The sequence below is a fragment of the Cucurbita pepo genome, chromosome LG20 (genome assembly GCF_002806865.2).
Source record: "Cucurbita pepo subsp. pepo cultivar mu-cu-16 chromosome LG20, ASM280686v2, whole genome shotgun sequence".
Lineage (NCBI taxonomy): Eukaryota > Viridiplantae > Streptophyta > Magnoliopsida > Cucurbitales > Cucurbitaceae > Cucurbita > Cucurbita pepo.
In genome coordinates, this window is record NC_036657.1 from 1,064,766 (window position 1) to 1,070,765 (window position 6,000).

The 6,000-nt window shown below is 30.1% G+C and overlaps 1 long non-coding RNA gene across 1 annotated transcript; it reads right to left on the reverse strand.

Annotated features, from left to right (window-relative positions):
• Nucleotides 1-2,049: 2,049 nt before the first annotated feature.
• On the reverse strand, nt 2,050-3,656 carry LOC111782613. Its single transcript, XR_002813160.1, has 2 exons — nt 2,912-3,656; nt 2,050-2,732 (listed from the first exon to the last, which is right to left on the reverse strand). It is a non-coding gene; the product is annotated as an uncharacterized LOC111782613 (long non-coding RNA).
• Nucleotides 3,657-6,000: the final 2,344 nt, after the last annotated feature.

The window sequence follows — 6,000 nt, forward strand, 5'->3', positions numbered from 1 at the left end:
TAAAATTGAAATAATATAAGAAAATGAAAAATAACAAAATTTAATCACTAACCCATTTAAAATGAAAAAATTGGTATCTAACCTTGAAGAAAGAAATCGAAAGAAAAAAATGTCTCCAACTGTACGAGAAAATTTATATATTTTCATATTTTAATGGTATAAATTTATTAAAATAAAGAGGGATTATTAGTATTAAATATAAAAATTGTATTTATATTTAATAAGAATTATTTTTTCAAGATATATTTAGATATTTTAATGGTATAATTCTATTAAAATAAAGAAGGGTCAATAGTATTAAATATAAAAATTATATTTATATTTAATAAAAATTAATTTTTATAAATCTTGAATTTGTGAAAATTTTATTAAAACAATAATTAAAAGTACAAAAATGAATATAATTAAATAATTATACTGACGTTCTAAAAGCAAATAAACACAATTATTTAAAGTTTAATCAATTTCGATAATACTAATTTCAAACAAATCAGACATTAATTTTGATATTCACTTAAACAAATAGGACATTATGCATCAATTTTTTAATAATATTTGAAGTTTAATCAATTTTTTAATAACATTATTCATTTTATTTTTATTTTTCCTAAATCTTTAATTCATCCCCAAAAAATCAGACAAACTGCCCAACGGCCTTATACCAAGGCTATTTTAATATTGAAATGAAATTATCTTTTAACAAAATCTTCACCATTTTCACTTAAAAAAAAAAAAAAAGTATTATTGAAATTTTGTAAGAGGGAGGAGAATTTTTATTAAAAAAAATGAAAAATATGAATGGGCTGTCGGCCCAAGAAAATGGATCAGACAGTGGGTCTAGGCCCAAAATTAAATAGTGAGAAAAAAAAAGATAAATAAAAAAGAGGGAAAGAGCTGTAGATGTGCCGGGATTCACCAACTAACCTTCATATTAGTGGACACCATATTGTAGTATTAGAAGAAATTCTATAAAAAATGCACGGTTAATAAATTATTTTAATAAATTTATATCACTAATGTTAAATCTATTAATTTTTTCATTAAAGTTGAAAAATGTGAAGGTTCACAATAATAATTACTTATTAATATTTTTGTACGTAATAATAATAATAAATTTGTACGTAAGAATAATTACTTATATTTTGAAACTAAATATAGATAGTGAAACATTATTTAAAAAACTAAAATACTATCATTTTTTAAACCTAATTATTTTAGTAAATTGCTTTTTTAATAATGTTTTAATAATAAATACTGAAGTGTAATCTCGATGGAATGGTTACCGGAATGAAAAGGGTAATGGTTACCGGAATGAAAAGGGTAATAGAGACTCTATTGACACCAATTAGTAGGATATTATATATATATATATATATATGATTTATTATTTTGAAAAAAATTATTCATTTATTATCATAACACTTAGATGTTTCAATGTCGGTGTTAAAAATCTTAAAACACAAGTCATCAATAAAGATGGAAAGATTTGAATATTTTCCTTCCCTATAAAAAAAAATTACATGAATTATACTCTAATGAAACAATAAGCCTAAAATAATCAAAATTCAGTTTCAAAATATTAATAAGGTTTCCTTGGTACAAATTTATTATTATTATGTCTAGTATCATTTATTATGTCTTTTGATGGTGAAAATAGTTATCATAATTACTTATTAATCAATTAAATGTGGAGTTTGGTCACATAGTAAAATAATTACGTCTAACTCTTTACCCCAAACTTACAGTTAATTTTTTTTTTTAAAACATTCAAAAAAACATGGGTGGAGTTGTGTCAGAATATTTTGTTAAAATAAATAATTGAGTAAATAATTTACTTAATATTAAAATACAAAGTTATATTTACCGTTGGTACGTTTGTCTGGTTTTCTCGAGTGGAATGAAAGATTTAAGAAAAAATAAAAATAAAATGAAAAAAATATTCTTTCCATCAACAAATTAAATTAAAAAGAAGAATTAAGAAGAAGATATAAATACTAAATAACTTTTATTGAATGTCATGTCGCACCTATCTATATTACAAAGCTGGTCTATTTGGTATACCAGTTTCTGGTAACCATGTAACTTTTATTGCATGTCATGTCGCACATATCTATATTACAAATCTGGTCTACATGGTAGACTCGTTTCTGGCAACCATATAGTCCCATTAATAAATTGCCGTACACTGAATTGAATGGCTTCTTTTCGATTCTCTATTGCATGGAATTCTAACCATTTGACTCTTCCGAATAAGTTAGCCCTCGGTCCTCTAGGGCTATACTCGGCATAAAATAATAATTTCAGAGAACTACTATTGGACCATTCTGACCATCCGGCTGGATTCACCACTGAGTCTAGAAACGATTCCATGAAAATCACAGTGGAAAAGTCTCTCCAAGGACGGCCAAGAAACACAATCGTTTCATTTAGATTGTGCAGTGACAGTAACCGTCTTATTTAGTAGTCGGCGTAAATTCTACAATCTTGAAAAACAGCAAGTGTTTTTCCAAATATGAAATCTACTGTAGGGTGGATTTCACAATCTTTGAAAAACAACATCTTTTCATTTATGAAAAGTGTGTCTTGATACCCAAGAAAAACGCACTTGTGAAATACCGTATAATTTACATTATTACTGTTCAGAAGAGCAACTGCTTGGCTGTGTTTTGATCCCGCTCCAGCCGAATTTGAAAATGTAATAGAAATAGCTATGAAGTTGTTCCCATCCACAACTAGTTCAAGAAAATAATAATTATCAGAAGGTGTAAGTATTAAAATTGAAATATAAGAATGAAAAATGGAAAGATAAAACAAAATTCTTGTGTGAGAAAGTTTATATATTTTGATTTTTCAAACCAGTGTACTAAAATTAAAAACAATAATATATATATGAAATCTGGCAATAGCTTACCGAAAATGGTAGAATCTGATGTTTCAAACCAGTGTACTGGAGTTACGTGTGTCGTGCACACGTATAATGTTTTTGTAGTCTCCTTCTCCATCCAAATATAATGTTACTACAAAAAGAATGCATAAAAATTTAAAAAGAGCAATGAAGAAGAAGCTAGACTAATGAAGTTTGGATGAAATTCTACACAAGAGCTGGTGAGAGGTGAAATATGGTGTGTAAGAACTTTAATTTATAGAAGAAAGAAAAGAGAGGAGAAATGGAATAGGAGAAGAGTGAAGTTATATGTCACTATCACCAAGGTTAGATGTCACTATCACGATGGTTAGATGTCACTATCACATCTTCGGCGACGCTAAGTCAGCCTCAAACGAAACGGCGATAGGCTGAAACCCTTAGACCTCAAAGACAGGAACACGCATGAAGAGAGAAAAGAGGGGAAGACGAACGAACCTCAAAGACAAGAACCACGAAATGGAGTGGAAGACGAACTTCGCCGGACATAAATGCCGACGAAACAGAGACCTTCAATCTAGGAAACGAAAGACAAACAAACACCAGAGGAGAGTGTTTCGAAGACGGAACCGGAGCTGAAGCCGTACTCGGAATCAGAATCAGAATCGCGTCCGGTAAAACAAGTGGAGGACAAATATCTGACTCAATCTGAAGAGTATTGGAGTTTTCACGACCGGAACAACAGCCGGAGCTAAGTCCGGCGAAAATGAAGCAAAGAAGAAATGTGTGTGTTTCAATGGAAGAAGAGCAAGTGATAGAAATGTGTTTGTTGGAACTCTAATTTATAGACGGTGGAGGAAGAAGAGAACTCTAATTTATTGTGAGTAAAATAAAATAAAATTGATTTCTTTTATTTAATAAGTAGTTACACGTCACTATCACTCCTCTACCTCTCCAAATTTAATATATTACATCAATTCTACTCCTACTTTAATTAATTTTAGTATAATTTTACCAATTCAACTAAATCAGGCTTCAAAATTTTAGTTTAAACACTTAATTATTATTTTTCATATAAAACTATACACTATTTGATTTTTAATTAAAAATAAAAATTATTATATTAATTTTTTTAGCTGCAAAATAAGAAAGGTACGTCAATGGTTAAAAAATATCGCTAAATGACCGAATGATTCGACCGTAGAAAAACCTTGCATTTCATATTATATTCCAACCGATTTTCTTGGCATTAATGAATGGGTCCACTTTCGATTTTTTCAGATTTTTCGTATTAATTGCTTCTATTTTTGGCATTTTCCATAATTGCATTTGATTTGATTTGATTTTTTTTTCTTTTTTTTTTGCCGATTTTGCAATCCATTTCGAGGAGGATCAGATGGTTTCAACGGCGATTATCATTCCATAAAATATAATATTGATATGAATAATTTAAAAATTAATATTAATACAATAAAAGCATAATTATAAGAATAAAAATATAATTTGATTTTTTCGACTTCTTTTAATATAAGCGTTGGGTGGTAAGTTAATAATTATTGTATTATTATTTTTTAATTATCATATTAGATTCTATACATAAAAACTCTTGACATAAGAGGAGATTACTTTTAAATAAGAGTTATTTTGAAAATATAATATTATAATGAAGAAAAACGTTAACAAAAAATAATTAATAGATAGAACCTATACCAACAAAATTATTTTTTTAGCGACTCAATCATAATAGCTCTAAAGTATGTTTAACTTGGAACAATTTTATATTGGACATGTGAACGGTAACAAAAACATGTTCAAAAATCTAGTATTATCATGTTAATATTTACTGCTATTAATAAATAAGCACAAATACATAAATTATTTTTTCATTTTCCCTTTGGGAAACTTGCAATTGAAATTACAAAAGAGCCCTTGAACCCCAAAGAAGAAAAAAGAGTAATCCATGTGGGGAATTTGAATTTCGAGGTTAGAGATAATTTGGATTATCTTCGTGATTTTTACACTGATGAAGGACGAAAAAGGAAAAAGAATATCAGACAATAATAGAAAAAAATCCGTGTATTAAATAGAATATCAGAGGCACGCTTCGAACGCCGGTGAACGCAGATTTACCCTTCTATTTTTCAGGATATGACACGTGGCGTGCAGGGACTGGCAGTAGGTTTCGGGTTGGACCGCGCGTCGGTTTCCGGTTTGGGTTTCCGGGGCGCGGTCGTTCGCGTGTCTGCACAGGCGTTGGACGCGTCTCTCCCCAGTACGCTTGACGCGTGTCGCCGACCGCGTGTCCCTCTTGTTGCCGGACGCGTGTCCCTCCTTTTCGGCCGCCGCGTGTTCGTCGCCGATTGTCTGAGTTCATCCCATATCCAGATTCCAGTCAAATTCCATACCAATCTATTAGTTTTGAATTTTTCTATCTTTAAATCCGTAATTCGAATGAATTCGATTCCTTCACGAGAATTCAAGATCTGAAATCCACCTATCCATATATATTTTTCTTGCATTTTTTTGAAACTCACAAAGGTTAATAAATGAGATAGAAAATTAAAAAAGATTCAGTTTCTTATCGAAGTTGGACGATTCTCGATTTGTTTTTCATAAGATTTTTGGCAGCGATTCCTCCTAAAAATTGCAAGAATCCTTACCTGAGGTATTCATACCCCTTTTTCTTTTTCTTTTATTGAAGACCTGTCCGGACCCTTTAAGGTGGTGTGTGGGTAAGGGTTTTGTATGCGTTTCTTTTCAAGAACTCTCAAATATGTAGAAGATGACATCTATGATTTCATCGGGTACAAGTTCCACGACGACAGAGGTAAGTGGCACCTCAGAACTTTAGATTTATCTACGCTTGCAGTACGTATGAAAGTATGATATGAGAAGCATGTTTTAGGAATTTCAGCCTGAATGAGTTAGTTTGAGATACGTAGGAGCATGTTAGATTTTATGGAGCGCGTTTATTGAGAATGAACTATTAAGTTATCATACGAATGTAATTTATAGTATGCCTTTAGTATGATATAAGCATAGTATAGGAACCCGATTATATATGTTTGAGCATAGAATGAGTTGAGGTAACACATGTTGGATGTGATTATATATAATTACTAACACGAGTACGCATT